Consider the following 17,166-nt stretch of genomic DNA (forward strand, 5'->3'; position numbering starts at 1 on the left):
GTAGAGGGAAGGGTGAATAAAGAGTTTGGTTACTGGGTACAAAAATACAGTTAGACAAAAGGAATAAGTTCTAGTGCTCGACAGCACAGTAGGGTGACTACAGTTCACAATAATTTGTTATATATTTCAAAATAGCTAAAAGAGAAGATTTGAAATGTCCCCAACACAAGGAAGTGAGAAATGTTTGAGGTTCCTAATTACCCTCACTGGATCATTATCCGTTGTATACATGTATCAAAATGTCACATGTATTCTGTAAATATGTACAACTATTAGGTATCCCCCCAAAAAAAAGACTTTTCAGACAAATAGAAGCAGAGATATTTCACTTCCAGTAGACCTTCACTACAAGAGATAATAAAGTTCTTCAAGCAGAGGAAGTAACAAAGAGCTGGGATTACAGGTGTGAGCCACCACACCCGGCTGCCTTTTTTTTTTTTTTTTTTAAATTACTCTGGTTATTTTAGGTCCTTTCCATTTCTGTATAAAGTTTAGAATTATCTCATCAACTTTTACAAAAGTCTTCTGGAATTTTCCTTGGGATTGTGTTTAATTTGTAGATGAATTTGGTAAGAGATGATTTCTTAATATCAAGTCATAAGGCCCATGAACACAGCATGTCTCTCCATTTATTTCAGTCTTTTGAAATTTCTCTCAGCAAGGTTTTTTCGTGTCGTGGTGTGGTGTTGTATATATTTTGGTTTTCACCCATTGTTCTTGGCTCCTAACTCCCAAAGCCCTTGTTAAAATCTTTTGCGATCATGTTATGTGAGGCCGCAAGTGGGCCTCTTTCTGGCCTTCTCCTGCCCTCCTTGCTCCTGCCCCAAGGCAGGACTCTAATGTTCGCCTACTTTTCTGATATGGGGTCTTAAGATCCTTCCATGAGAGGGTCCTACCCTGTACCTTAGGGTAAGGAATGCTGATGTCATGAAGCTTCCAGAAAAACCCAAGAGGACAGGAGTCAGTGGAACACTGGGAGGTTCCTGGAGGGTGGTGCCCCGGGGAAGGTATGGAAGTGCCTCATCTCTTCCCCCAAATCTCGCCCTTCACTCTCTTCATCTGTATCCTATGCAATATCCTATATAATAAATCAGTAAACATAAGTGTTTCCCTAAGTCCTGTGAGCCGCTCCAGCAAACTAATTGAATCCAAAGAGAGGGTTGTGGGAGCCCCAACTTGAAGCTGATTAGTCGGAAGTTCTGGAGGCTGGACTGGTGGGCACGGGTGGGTGGGCATGGGTGGATGGGCATAGGTGGCCGTCTTGGGGACGGAGCCTTCAACCTGTGTGATCTGACACTGTCTCCGTGTAGACAGTGTCGGAGCTGAATTAGAGGACACCCAGCTAGTGTCTGCTGCTTGGTGTGTGGGGACAAAACCCTACACACTTGGTCACAGGAGTCTTCTGGGTTGATGACTGTTGTGGTGTGAGAGCAGAGGGAAAACGCAGTCAGAGAGTTTTCCCTGCACAAAATGTCTTGGACATCTTTTGTGAAATTCATTCCTAAATATTTTATTTTTTGATGCTAGTGTAAATGGAAGTTTTAAAAATTCATTTCCAATTATTTGCTGCTAGTAGATAGGAATTTATTCATTTATTCATGTATCTTTTATATAATTTTTTAATTTAAGAGTACAGCATGTGAGTGCATAAGCTTCTCAGTAAGGAGAAAGCAATGTTTATGATCAATCAGAATACGGCTGTCAGTGCTGCTTAGTTTTGGATGAAGATGAAGTTCTAAGCCAAAGTAATTGAATGATTTTAGCTTTTAGATTTTTTTTAAAATCCAGCAGTAAGAATCCCTCCTCAAATGTATATCCACTCAGAAAGTACTCAGATTCATTCAACAAATACTCACTGAGCACCTACACTATTTCACAGGTACTATGCGATAAAGAGTTACATCAGTGAATGCAACAGGCAAATATCCCTGCCCACGTGGAACTTTCATTGCAGAGGAGGAGACAGATAATAAACACTAACCATAGCCGGGAGCGGTGGCTTACACCCGTAATCCTAGCACTTTGGGAGGCTGAGGCGGGCAGATAACTTGAGATCAGGAGTTCAAGACCAGCCTAAGCAACATGGTGAAACCCAGTCTCTAACAAAAATACAAAAATTAGCTGGGTGTGGTGGTGGGGGCCTGTGGTCCCAGCTACTCAGGAGGTTGAGGTGGGAGAATCACTTAAGCCTAGGAGGCATAGGCTGCAGTGAGCCACGATCGTGGTACTGCACTCCAGCCTAGGTGACAGAGTGAAGTCCTGTCTCAAAATAAAAACAAACAAAACAATAAGCATACTAAATAAAAATTATGTAATATGTTACCAGGCCGTCAGCGCTATGGGGAGAAACATAGAGCAGGGTGAGAGGGATTTGAGGGTGGGGGTAGGTTGCAGTTTCAGAAAGGATGGTCAGGGTCAGCCTCATTATAGGACATACTTTAGTAAAGACTTATAGGACGTGGGCTCGGCACAGTGGCTCATGCCTGTAATCCCAGCACTTTGGGAGGCTGAGGTGGGCAAATCACGAGGTCAGGAGTTCGAGACCAGCCTGGCCAACATGGTGAAACCCCGTTTCTACTAAAAATACAAAAAATTAGCTGGTTGTGGTGATGGGGGCCTGTAATCCCAGCTACTCCGGAGACTGAGGCAGGAGAATCGCTTGAACCCGGGAGGTGGAGGTTGCAGTGAGCCAAGATTGCACCACTGCACTCTAGCCCAGGCAACAGTGCAAGACTCCATCTCAACCACAACAAGAAAAACCTTACAGGATGTGAAGGAGTGAGTCATGAAAATATCTGGGAAGAGCATTCCAGCAGAGGGAATGGCCAGTGCAAGTTTGTAAGTGGGGAGCATGTCTGCAATCTTCAAGAAATGACAATGGGGCTGGAGTGGCGTGAAGATGAGGTCAGAGGGACAGCAGAGAGCCAACTGGCAGAGAGTCTTACAGGATTTAGGATTTAATTCTGGAAGAGATAGAGGGACAGCGAGGATTTTGAGTACAGTACTGACATAATCTGATTTTTGGTTTTGTTTTTGCTTCGAGACAAGGTCTCGCTCTATCACCCAAGCTGGAGTGCAGTAGGTTGATCCTGGCTCAAGTGATCCTCCCACCTTAGCCTCCCGAGCAGCTGGGACTACAGGTGCGTGCCACCACACCTGTCTAGTATTGACATAATCTAATTTATTTTTAACAAAATTACTCTGGCTGCTTTGTCTTGACTATAGCAGAGCAAGGCTAGAAACACGAAGGGCAGGAAGGAGGCATTTGCAATAATTCAGGTGAAAAACGATCATGCATTGGACCAGGGTATTAATCATAGAAATGGTGAGATGTAGTTGGATTCTGGAGATATTTCAAAGGTGGAGTCACAGAGACTAACCAGATATAGAGAAAGAAGAGTGAAGGATGCTTTGAAGGTGTTTCACCTGAAAAAATGGAAGAATAGCATTGCCATCAATGAGACAGGACCACAGGTAGAGCAGTTTGGGATCAAGAAACAAGGGTCAAGATTTCTGTTTTGGACATGTTGGATCCGAGACGCCTGTTAGACATCCAAGTGAAGGTAACTAGCAGACAGTTGAACATACAAACTTGGAATCCAGAAGAATGATATTAACCCCCTTCTCTGATAGAGGTGGACACTGATAATTCATTCCTTATCAAAATGATGTAATGACTTTTGTACAACAACCTTTTGCTTCTGGAAGTCATCTGAAGCAATCTCCAGAATCTGTCCTTCCATACAGTGTGCCAAGTTATTCACTGATGTCCACAAAACGATGGGAGAAGGGTTCTTATCTACACACAGCTGCTTTCCAGCTTGGGAAAGTACTTACGAAGACCTTTTAATTCAATCATTTAAATGTCTCTTCATCGTGTTCAAGATACTTTCATCAAGTTCTTCAGCTGAGTTTATAACCTGATCATTGAGACCACAAAAAGGTTTTCAGCATTTGTCTTACAGTTGACAAGTGTGTGAGAATAGAGATCTCCTTCACAGGACCCAGAGGGTTGCATGGGATCCCAGGGGTTTCGAGGGCAGCTGCTGCTTCCTGGGTGTTCTCTGTATGCCATGTCCTGTGCCAAAAACTGCATAAACGCATTGAACATCACAACCATCCCAGGAGAACAGTGTTGTGATTAGACCTGTACAGCTGAGGAATCTGATGCTCCAGAGGTAAAGTGACTTGCCCAGGTTCACACAGGGCATGAATGTTGCAGGCAGGACTGAAATACTCTGAGGGACCACAGAGGCGTCCTTGAATTCAAGCTGCTAAGCTCTGATGGCTTAGTGCAGGGGTAGCTGATTCAGGGTCAGGGGTGTTGGAGGCTCTAGCTTCCCTCTCTGAGCCTTGGCTGAGAGAACACCTAGGACCTGGAGCCATTCTGGCCTCCTGGGCCTGGCCTCAAGATCCATGTCCCTGCTAGTCTGTAGTCCCCATGGAGGGGCCGTGGGGACAGGACAACCACTGCTAGGTGTGCGTGAGAAGGCACTAAGGATCAAAAAGAGTCCCTCAGAGTCCCTGCTCTCATTTCCCCTTCTTTTTAGACCTCCTTCCTTGCACCACCTAGAGTGCCCCCGCATCTACTTCTTAAAAACAGGTAGGGTGTTGTGGGCAGAGAGGGTTATTAATCACTTTTTCTGAAAAATCAGTTTCTCCCTGATTATCACCCTGATAATCCTTGAGATCCCCCTCCATCCTCCTCCCATCACCACCAGCCCCATTCCTAGGAGATGGACAGACAGGGAAGGAGGAGGTCAAGGTGATCAGGAAATCAGAGCGAGGCCCAGGAAAGCTGGCAGTAGGGAGTGGTGGCAGGGAGGGTGGCATTCTGATGGGGACCTTTCTGTTGAGTGTGAGGTGCCCCTCAGACTTGGGGAATGGGTGATGCAACCAGTCATAGTCCTCTTACCTATTTGTGTTTGGGCCTGGAAATTAGTGTCTAGCGTGCCATGGGCAGTTGAGTGGGATGTATATTGCACAAGCACATTCAGCCAAGGAAGGACAAAAATCTAGCTTTGTTCCCTCGCTGTGGAGCTGTATCCAGCCAGAAGAGGGAGTGACTGTTTCTGATTCACACAAACACGCGATATGGGCTGGCAGTCAGTGAATTTTTTTAAAGTCTTAAAATGCTAGATACAAAGCCTGAGTGTTTTATTTTAACTTAAAACATATAAATGTGTATTCACTCTCCAATCTTTTGAAATGGGGCTAAGGCTTTTCTCTGAGGAGTCCACTGATCAGAATTCCAGTTCATTACTACATCTATGATTTCCAATTTTGGCATCTTTAAAATGGAACAAGAACCCAAGACTTGTAAAGTGACCTGCATGCAGACTTTTTGAAAATTTCTCTCTCACAGTTGCCTTGCTCAGGTCTTACTAGAGAGCAGTATTCTAACAACTTGACAATATTGGGTCTTTTGCTTGTTTTTTTCTCCAACATTTTAAATGAAACATTTCAAACTTACAGAAGACATTAAATAATTTTACAGTTAATACCCACGTATATCCCACCTAGATTCTACGTGTAACATTTTCTTACATTTGCTTTATCAAATATTGACTTCTCTGTCCATCCATTAATATTATTATTATTATTATTATTATTATTTAGACAGGTTCTCACTCTATTGCCCAAGCTGAAGTGCAGTGGCACAATCTCAGCTCACTGCAGCCTCAACCTCCTGGGCTCAAGCAATTCTCCTGTCTCCGCCTCTTAAGTAGCTGGGTCTGCTGGCATATGCTGACACCTGGCTAATTTTTAAATTTTTTTTTTTTTTTTGAGATGGAGTCTCGCTCTGTTGCCCAGGCTGGAGTGCAGTGGTGCGATCTCGGCTCACTGCAAGCTCCGCCTCCCGGGTTCACGCCATTCTCCTGCCTCAGCCTCCCAGGTAGCTGGAATTACAGGCGCCGCCACCACGCCCGGCTAATTTTTTTTTTTTTGTATTTTAGTAGAGACGGGGTTTCACCATGTTAGCCAGGATGGTCTCGATCTCCTGACCTCGTGATCCGCCTGTCTCGGCCTCCCAAAGTTCTGGGATTACAGGCGTGAGCCACCGTGCCCGGCCTTTTAATTTTTTTTGTAGGTGGGGCGGTCTCACTATGTTGCCCAGACTGGCCTCGAACTTGAACTGCTGGGCTCCTGCTTCTGCCTCCCAAAGTATTGGGATTACAGGCATGAGCCTCCATGCCTGGTCATCTTACTTTTTGATGCATTTCAAAGTAAGTTGCAAATACCAGTATACTCCTTTCTAAACACTTCAACATCTCTCTCTCTCTCTCTCTCTCTCTCTCCCCCCCCCCTCTCTCTCTCTCTATATATATATATATATTTTTTTCTTTTTCTCTTTTCTCTGCGGCAGAGTCTTTGTTCCCCAGGCTGGAGTGCAGTGGTGCAGTCTTGGCTCACTGCAACCTCTGCCTCCTGGGTTCAAGAAATTCTCCTGTCTCAGCCTCCTGAGTAGCTGGGATTACAGGCAGGCACCACCATGCCCGGCTAATTTTTGTATTTTTAGTAAAGACAGGGTTTCACCATCTTGGCCAGGATGGTCTCAAAATCCTGACCTCAGGTGATCCGCCTGCCTTGGACTCCCGAAGTGCTGGGATTACAGGCATGAGTCACCATACCCGGCCTCAACATCTGTATCATTAACCAGAGTTCAATATTTGCTTATGAAAAAGTTACACGTGGTGGAATACACAAATCTTAAGCGGATCATTCTGAGCTTCGGCAAATTCACACACCTGTGTAACCCGAACGTGTATGAATGTAGAAAAATAGCCTGTTGCATGGCAAGAGCGACGCCATCTTGCAGCGAAACCATGATGACCGATGTTTGACTCCTGCATACCAACTTGTTCCTGTAGCATAGACAATCCCTCATAAACAAACAATGCCTATAGCACAGATCACCCCTCATAAAGATGTTTATCTAACCTCCATAGTGGTCATGAGTTTCAAAAGAAAGTCTGAGACGTGACCAGCTGCACAAGCTTTACTCTAAAAGCTTGCTATAAAGAGTATTTTCAGGAGGGAAGGTGGAGGGAGCCACCATCTTGAGGCTGCCCAAGACATTGCTTTTGCTTGTAAGTCCCTGTTAAATGTTTCTGAGAAACTAGATTTGTCTGCCTGTTTCTTGGGTCTTTCAGCTCCCTTGCCCTTCCTGCTCACAGAGGAACAATGAAGATGTAAAACAAGGCCATCAATCCAGAAAGTTCCCTCATGCCCCTTCCCAGCAATCCCTGACCCCCCAGCCATCGTTCTGATGTTCCACCATGGATTCGTTTTGCCTGTTCTAAAACTTCATATGAATGGAATCAGATGGCATGGACTCTTTTCTGTCTAGCTTCTTTCACTCAACATAAATGTTTTTGAGATTCATCTATAATCTATAATTTTGTGGTCTGTTTCTTATATTTTGTCAGTTTGCATATTATTTATTTATTTATTTATTTTTTGAGACAGAGTCTTACTCTCTCGCCCAGGCTGGAGTACAGTGGTGCAATCTTGGCTCACTGCAACCTTGGCCTTCCCAGGTTCAAGCAATTCTCCTGCCTCAGCCTCCCGAGTAGCTGGGATTAAGGGCACACACCATGACGCCTGGCTAATGTTTGTAATTTTAGTAGAGATGGGGTTTCACCACATTGGCCAGGCTGGTCCCAAACTCCTGACCTCAGGTGATCCACTCGCCTTGGCCTCCCAAAGTGCTGGGATTACAGGCGTGAGCACCATGCCCGGCTTGCATATTAAATTAAATTGGGTGGTTACAATGATTCGATCAACAGCCATAAACAGATTTGCAAACAAACACAGCTGACTCTTGGCGAACTTGGAGTTGTCTGGGTGGGGCAAGGGCTCCTGCACATGCCACAGTGCACCAGATGCTCAGAAGGGCACAGTCCCTGTTGCTGTGTTTTACAGGGGACTAGATAGCATGGGGTAAGTAGAAGTTGGTTTAAAGGAGCTTATAGTAGTTTGTTTTTATCTCTTTGGGGAAGTATAATTGACATACAAGAAACTACATATTTAAAAAACAGAGTTTGGTAAGTTTTGACATGTGCATACACATACCTGTGAAATTGTCACCACAATCATGATAATTAATGTATTCATTACCCCAAAAGTTTTCTACTAGTTTTTTAGCCAGCATTTTTAAAGCATTTACTATGTGTCAGCTTAATGCTAAAGATTTTTCATGCATTTTGTGATTTGTACTCACAGCCACCCTAAGAATTATCAGCCCCATAATACAGATGAGAAAACTGAGGCACAGGAAGGCGAAATGATTTGCCTCACTTTCTGATCACACCCTTTCATGTGTACACAGCTGTTCATTTTCTTTCTTTCTTTCTCTCTCTCTTTCTCTCTCTCTTTCTCTCTTTCTTTGTTTCTTTTTGAGACAGAGTCTTGCTCTGTCACCCAGGCTAGAGTGCAGTAGCGCAACCTCAGCTCACTGCAACCTCTGCCTCCTGGGTACAAGCCATTCTCCTGCCTCAGCCTCCTGAGTAGCTGGGACTACAGGCATGAACCACCCCACACCTGGCTAATTTTGTTTTGTTTCGTTTTCTAATAGAGATGGGGTTTCGCCACATGGGCCAGGCTGGTCTCAAACTCCTGACCTCGGGTGATCTGCCCACCTCAGCCTCCCAAAGTGCTGGGATTACAGGACTGAGTCACTGCACCTGGCCATGTGTATTCAGTTCTGACAGTTTTTTTTTTTTTTTCCACATTGCTAAAATTGGAATTTTGATGAAATATAGACTAGAGAAGCCACGATTTTTTTCTTTTTTTCTTTTTATTTTAATTTCTTGTGAACCCAAACTGACAGAAACCATGATTTTTAAATGTATTGTTTTGTAAGTTTTTAACTTTTATTCTGAAATAATTTCCAACTTAACAAAAACAGTTATGAGAATAGCACAAAGATTTCCCATATACCCTTCACCTCAAATCACATATTGCTAACATTTTGCCACATCTATTTTAAAATTCTGTCTCAGATAAATAGATAGTGTAAATGAGAAATAAAATTCTAAGTCCCCCCCTCCAGCCATCTGAATGGATTTCCTCCTCAGCCAGGGCTCTGCATTTAACTTGAGAGACTCTTTTGGGACGTGATGGGAAGTGGAAGTCGAACATGCCTCCTTATACCTCCCCGACATTAATATCAACACAGACTTTAAGTCTGATAAGAAACATTTTACAACTTGTTCTCTCTGAAGCCTGCTTCCTGAAGGCTTCCTCTGCAAAAACTTTGGTCTCCACAATATCTCAACCCAGACATTCATTTCTATTGATTCTAGGTCTTTAGATAAACTCAACCAATTGCCAACCAGAAAATGTTTAAATCTACCTATAAGCTGGAACACCCCCCTCCCCCGACCTCTGCTTCAAGTTGTCCCGCATTTCTGGACCAAACCAATGTATTTCTTAAATGTATTTGATTGAAGTCTCATGCCTCCCTAAAATGTACAAAAACAAGCTGCACCCTGACCACCTGGGGCACATGTTCTCAGGACCTCCTGAGGGCTATGTCATGGGCCCTGGTCACTCATATTTGGCTCAGAATAAATTTCTTCAAATATTTTACAGTGTGACTCTTTTCATCCATGATTGATTGATAGATAGATAGATAGATAGATAGATAGATAGATAGATAGATCTGAATCATTTGAAAATAAGTTGCAGGCATCATGCCTCTATTTTTCTAAAGATTTCAGATGAACAAGGATCTAGTCTTTTGTAACTGTAGTATAATTATTAAAATTAGGAAATTTAACAATAAATAATATACTATTATCTAGTTTATCGTCCATGTTCAAGTTTTGCCAACTTTTCCAATAATGTCCTTTATAGCAAATCTTTTCCAGTGCAGTATTCAGTTCAAAATTACATGTTTCATTTAGTTATTACATATCTTTTGTCTCCTTTAAACTGGAACAGCTCCTTTCTTTTTCTATCTTAGAAAAAGGCATTTTTAAAGAGACAGGCCAGTTATTTTGTAGACTGTCCCCAAACTTCAATTTGTCTAATGTTTTCTCATGATTATGTACTTTTGGGGGAAATACCAGAGAAGTGTGGTTTGTCCTGTTATTCATGATGTTAACTTTGATCACTCAGTTAAGGTGCAGTCTGTCAAGTTTCTCCACTATATTGTCATTTTTTTCCCTTTGTAATTGATAAGCTGTTTGGCATTCAACTTGTAAGGAAGAGCTCTCCTTTGCTCCCATTTATTTCTTTATTAACAGCATAGACTCATGGATTCTTATTTTATTCAGGGTATAATAATATACTACTATCATTATGCTGATGTTTCAGTGTCACAAAGAGGCAGGATTTGAACCCAGGTATTTCTGATTCCAAAGCCTATGTTCTTAATGTCTGTATTAGTCCGTTTTCACACTGCTATAAAGAACTACCTGAGACTGGGTAATTTATGAAGCAAACAAGTTTAATTGACTCACAGTTCCACAGGCTTACCAGGAAACCTGACTGGGAGGCCTCAGGAAACTTACAAGTAATGGCAGAAGGTGAAGGGGAAGCAAGGACCTTATTTACATGGTAGCAAGAAAGAGAGAAAGAGTGCGGAAGTGCCACACCCTTTTAAACCATCAGATCTCATGAGAACTCACTATTACAAGAAAAGCAAGGGGGAGATCCGCCCCCATGATCCAATCACCTCCCACCAGGTACCCCCCCAACACTGAGAATTACAATTTGATGTGACATTTAGGTAGGGACACAGACCAAATCATATTAACGTCTATGCTACTTGCAGCTGTATTATCTTGAGCAAATCACTTAACCTCTCTAAAACTCAGCTTTATTGGAAGAGGCATGTGTGATGGATGACAAAGATCTTCAGGGGAATGTCTGTGTCTTTCACACTCAGCTGTTCTAGGACTAACTCCCTCTTCCCTGCCAGGACCTCAGCACAATTCTGCTCAACCAACTTCAAGCTGCACCAGCCTCTGCCTTGTCCATTGATAGAGGCTTGCCACACACCAGTGAGTCATACCCAGTCCTTGCCAGATCTGAGGCTACTCCATCAGACCGGGTCCCAGAGTAAAACAACATGCAGCAGACACTGCTGAGCTGCAATGCACATGGAGCATGACCGATAAAGAAACATCTGTCATCATCAGCCACTGAGGTTTTGGAGTTGTTTGTCCCCATTGCATAATCTCATCTACCATTCCCTGTGCTAGGTTCTGGAAGTACAACAGGAACCAAGACAAACAGCCCCTGCCCTCATGGAGTTTACAGTCTACTTGGGAAGACAGATGTTAATCAAATGAATAATTATTAAGTCACATGATATTAAGGGCTACAAAAGCAAAGGACCTGGTACCCGGATAGCATCTGCCAGGGATACCAGCTTCATCAGGAAAACCAGGTAGGGATTTTAAGGAAGCAACATTAAAGTTAAGGCCTTAAAAGTGAGCTGGAGTCAGCCAGGTGAAGGGCAGGCAAGATCCTCCAGCAGAGGGAACAGCATGTGCAAAGGCCCTGTGGCAGGAAGAGAGCCTGCTGGGTTCCCGAGCTTTTTAAGTTTGCTTCTTCAATTGCCTCTCAATTCCGTGAGCCCCAAGGTCCTGCTGATACATTTCCTTTGTACTTAAATTAGTTGTTTTCCACCAAAGGAATAAAATGGGTACACTTAATATTTTAGGTAGGAATATGGAGCCACAGTTCCTACACACTTGTGTGGGAATCACATTAACCTGAGTCTTTCAAATAAATTTCCACCTCAGTGGACTCATTTGCCAGAAAGAAGTTCCTATTCTAATGCATCTGTGGGCCCATCTGGCTTCTCCAAGAAATGATCAAAAGTATCCTCTTGAGCGATAAGTATTGACAAGCACTCTGATTTCCATTATCCTTTTGTTGACTCTTCAGAAAGAGTCCTTGGCACTATCCCATACAATGGTCAGGGCAGCAGGAGCCCAGGGGCCTCTTTGACCAACACTGACACTTGTTACCGCCTCCCATTCCTGTGTCAGGGGTAATCTCCTGGGATAATCTGAGACAAACAAAACAAAAAAGATTCTCCATCCTCTGGGCAACTGAACTCAAGAGAGTCTGCCTAAATCTGCTCTTCCCTAGGTTTCACGCATTTCAGTAAATCCATCTATTTTTCAAGCCAAAATTCCAAGAATGACCCTTGAGTCCTCTCCTCACCCCATCAAAGATAAAGGAATCTGAAGGAGCACAGAGGTAAGCCATCATGGCTGTTGCAGAGACCAAAACAGCAGGTCAGTGTGACTGAACCTCTGAGAATGAGAAGGGAGCAACTTGAGTCATGGTCATATCACACAGGGTCTTACAGGCCAAGGAGAGGAGCAATGGATTGATTTTGTTACTGGTGGTGAATCCATATGGGTCTGCAGCAACCTCAGTTCTTTCCTCCTCAGAAGACAGAACTCGATCCAGGTGGCATAAGTGAGAAACCGAAGCAAGTTTCCAGAGCAGGAGTAAAAGTTTTGTAACCGCCCAAGGGGTTCACCTTGCCTGCTGCCTAGACAGAGCCAATATCAAGATAGAGGAATTATGATCGAGAAAGTAATTCACGTAGAGCCAGCTGTGCGGGAGATCGAAGTTTTATTATTACTCAAATCAGTCTCCCCGAGCATTTGGGGAGCAGAGTTTTTAAGGATAGCTTGATGGGTAGGGGGAAGCCAGTGAGCCAAGAGTGCTGATTGGTCAGAGATGAAATCATAGGGAGTTGGAGCTGTTTTCTTGTATTCAGTCAGTTCCTGGGTGGGGGCCACAAAATCAGATGAGCCAGTTTATTGATTTGAGTGGGGCCAGCTGATCCATCAAGTGCAGGGTCTGCAAAATATCTCAAGCACTGATCGCAGGAGCAGTTTAGGGAGGGTCAGAATCTTGTAGCCTCCAGCTGCATGACTCCTAAACCATAATTTCTAATCTTGTAGCCAATGTTAGTCCCACGAAGGAAATCTAGTCTCCGGGCAAGAAGGAAGTTCGCTTTGGGAAAGGGCTGTTACCGTCTTTGTTTAAACTATAAACCATAAACTAAGTTTCTCCCAAAGTTAGTTCGGCCTACGCCCAGGAACGAACAAGGACAGCTTGGAGGTTAGAAGCAAGAGTCTGTTAAGTTGGATCTCTTTCACTGTCTCAGTCATAATTTTGCAAAGGTGGTTTCGGTTTATTAAAAACCTTTAGAGCAGGAATGAAAGGAAGTAAAGTACACTTGGAAGGGGGCCAAGGTGACGACTTGAGAGAGTCAAGTGTGTGGTTTGACCTTTGACTTGGGGTCTTAGACGGTGGCATGCTTCCAGGGTTGCCTTACTTCTCCCCTGATTCTTCCCTTGAGGTGGGCTGTCTGCAATGCCCACATTGGGGAGGGGCCGCATGCGCAGTGTGTTTACCGCAGTTTGCACATGCTCACTTGAGGCATTCTTCCCTTACCATTCGAGTGTTCCTAGAAGGCCACATACCACTTAAACCCTACCATTTTGCCTCGTAGTGCGCATGCTTGAGCCCACTCACCCAACTCCTGTGATCTTATCAGGAAGCTGCTGATCACCAGTTTCAGGTGTTTCTGTCTACGGCCTTTCCTGATGCCAGCTGCAGACAATCATTATTTTAGCGAGACAGTTTTAACAACTGCCTGACCACCACCTGATGGTCACCTGACAATCCTGGTAGATGGGGAGGCAGGGGGAAGAGCTCTCCTGCCCTGACCATGTCCAACTAACTACCTACTGAATAACACATCAGCAAGTCCTGACAGCCCTGCCTCCAAAGAAAGTCACAAACTAGCCTACTTTCCTGTATCACCACTGCCTCCATGCTTAACCAGACCATCACCACCCAGACCTGCCTCCATCTCCCCACCACCTCCCCACTTCCTCTCTTGCTCTCCAATTCATTTACGTCAGCTACAGTGATATTTTAAAAATGCAAGTCATGGCCGGGAGCAGTGGCTCATACCTGTAATCCCAGTACTTTGGGAGGCCGAGGTGGGTGGATCACCTGAGGTCAGGAGTTTGAGACCAGCCCGGAGTCTGACCAACATGGTGAAACCCTGTCTCTACAAAAAAAATACAAAAAATTAGCTGGGCATGGTGGCAGGTGCCTATAATCCCAGCTACTCAGGAGGTTGAGGAAGTAGAATCGCTTGAACCCGGGAGGCAGAGGTTGCAGTGAGCCGAGATTGCACCATTGCACTCCAGCCTGGGCAACAAGAGCAAGACTTGGTCTCAAAAAAAAAAAAAAAAAAAAAAAAAAAGCAAGTCAGATCAGATCACTTTCCACTTTAAAACCTCCCACTGACCCTCCCATTTCTTTAGGAGGATTTAGATGGACTGGAAAGCAAGAGAAGAAGTGGGAAGAGATGGTGGGGAGGTGGAGACAGGTGTCAGTGTGGTGGTGGCTTGGTCAAGCATGGAGGCAGTGGTGATATAAGAAGATCGGCTAGGTTGTGACTTATTTTGGAGGCAGGGCTGCCATGACTTGCTGATTGGGTAAATCAATCAGCCTAAGCTGTGAACTAAGACAGTTCACACAGCTTTCAGTGTCTGGCACATGGTAAGAGCGTGATATATAGTTATCGCTTGTACCATTGAGAGGTGGATGAAAGTTTAGTAAGATTAGGCAGTTCCCCATTTTACCATTAGGTGTCACCAAAGACCTGGCTAAAACAGCACGCTTGCTTCCCAGCTGAGAAAGCTCTGAGAAGTGTGGAACAAAAGGGCCTTAGAGTTGGGAAACTTTCCCAAGGTCAGGAAAGTAGGTCAGGGATTTAAACCCAGTTGTCCTGACACCTTAAAAGCCATGGTGGGGAGAGGCCCTCCCTGCCAGGGCTCCCACAGTGCCTCCAGTTCCTGGGATAATTTTACATATTTGTAATAATAGTTGACTAAGGGTGCTAACTATGTAACCTGTGCTAGTCTTTTTTTTTTTTTTTTTTGAGATGGAGTTTTGTTCTTGTCACAAAGGCTGGAATGCAATGACAGGATCTCTGCTCACTGTAACCTCTGTCTCCTGGATTCAAGTGATTCTCCTGCCTCAGCTTCCCTAGTAGCTGGGATTACAGGCACCCACCACCACACCTGACTAATTTTTGTATTTTTAGTAGAGATGGGATTTCACCATGTTGGCCAGGCTGGTCTTGAACTCCTGACCTTAGGTAATCCATATGCTTTGGCCTCCCAATGTGCTGGGATTACAGGTGTGAGCCACTGCGCCCGGCCAACCAATGTTATTCTAAGCATTTTATAATAAAAACTCACTGAATTCCCACAAATGATCACATGAGGTAGAGTCAAATGTGTCCCCATTTCACAGATGGAGAAACTGAGGGACAGAGAGGTTTATTAACTTGCTCAACAACATACAGCCGGTAAATGTAGAATGGAAATGAACCCTTGCATTCTGGCTGCAGTCTGCACCATCCTGGAGCTTACTCCATTCTCTGGTCACCTTGGTAATAATGTTTTTTATCCCTTTTAAAATCTTTTGATATCACATAGCTTCCTTAGTGCTTTAACATTTAACTATTGTTCCATTACAGGTTGAATTTCCTGAATAGGTAAGTACTGGTAACGAGATAATGTCGATTTTTTTAAAACAGTAATTGTCAAGCAGAGTGATGCATAGGAAAGTAAGTATTGTGATTTCACAAAACATTGTTCTATTCATAACATAACCATTTCCTGATTCTTTATCATTTAGCCCCAAATTTGCCATCCAGTCTCAACTGAATTCTGTGGACCTGGTTAACAGCTGAATCAGAAACTAGGAGGATTACATGACAAAGGCAGGAGCTCGGTCTGGCCTTTCAACTGTTCCCTTATTCATTCAACAGTTACCGCCTCTTCCTTCCTACCAGACCCAAAATGAGTCCTGCCCTCCAAGAGCTCACGGTCTCATGGGGATTAACAGACAGGAAATGCACATGCATTGGCATTGCATAACTGACCATCTCTCCAGACTGTCTGTAGAAGCCTTTTAAGGCAACATCTCTCTCTCTCTCTCTCTCTCTATATATATACACATATACATATATATATATATATTTTTTTTTTTTTTGAGATAGGGTCTTGCTCTGTCACCCAGGTTAGAGTGCAGTGGCATGATCAAGGCTCACTTGCAGCCTCAACTTCCCAGACTCAAGTGATCCTCCCACCTCAGCCTTCCAAGTAGCTAGGACCACAGGTGCGCACCACCACGCCCATCTAATTTTTTTATTTTTATTTTTTATAGAGACAAGTTTTCACCATCTTGCCCAGGCTGGTCTCAAACTCCTGAGCTCAAGTGATTCACCTGCCTCAGCCTCCCAAAGTGTTGGGATTATAGGCATGAGCCACTATGCCCAGCTCTTATCCTCTTTTCTTTTCTTTTTTTTTTTTTTTTTGAGACGGAGTCTGGCTCTGTCGCCCGGGCTGGAGTGCAGTGGCCGGATCTCAGCTCACTGCAAGCTCCGCCTCCCGGGTTTACGCCATTCTCCTGCCTCAGCCTCCCGAGTAGGTGGGACTACAGGCGCCCGCCACCTCGCCCGGCTAGTTTTTTGTATTTTTTAGTAGAGACGGGGTTTCACCGTGTTAGCCAGGATGGTCTCGATCACCTGACGTCGTGATCCGCCCGTCTCGGCCTCCCAAAGTGCTGGGATTACAGGCTTGAGCCACCACGCCCGGCCTCTTATCCTCTTTTCTATCTTCCTTGCCTAGCACAGTGCCTGGCACATTTTTGGTAACCAAAAAATATTTAATGAATTTCTAAGGCTTCATGGAGGAGGTGGCATTTGATCTGGGCCTTTAAAGACTGGGGAAGATCTCGACAGATGAGGACAGGGGAGAGGGGACACCCCCTCAAGAAAAGTGACAAGGTCATTTTAGAAAGATCATCCTGGGCCAGGCATGGTGGCTCATTCCTGTAATCCCAACACTTTGGGAGGCCAGGCAGGCAGATCACCTGAGGTCAGGAGTTTGAGACCAGCCTGGCCAACATGGTGAAACCCATCTCTACTAAAAATACAAAAATTAGCTGGGCATGGTGGTGTGCACCTAAACTCCCAGCTACTTGGGGAGGCTGAGGCGGGAGGATCGCTTGAACCTGGGAGGCAGAGGTCACAGTGAGCTGAGATTGCACCACTGCACTCCAACCTGGGCAACTGAGTAAGACTTCATCTCAAAA

The sequence above is a fragment of the Chlorocebus sabaeus genome, chromosome 2 (genome assembly GCF_047675955.1).
Source record: "Chlorocebus sabaeus isolate Y175 chromosome 2, mChlSab1.0.hap1, whole genome shotgun sequence".
In the NCBI taxonomy this organism is placed as follows: domain Eukaryota; kingdom Metazoa; phylum Chordata; class Mammalia; order Primates; family Cercopithecidae; genus Chlorocebus; species Chlorocebus sabaeus.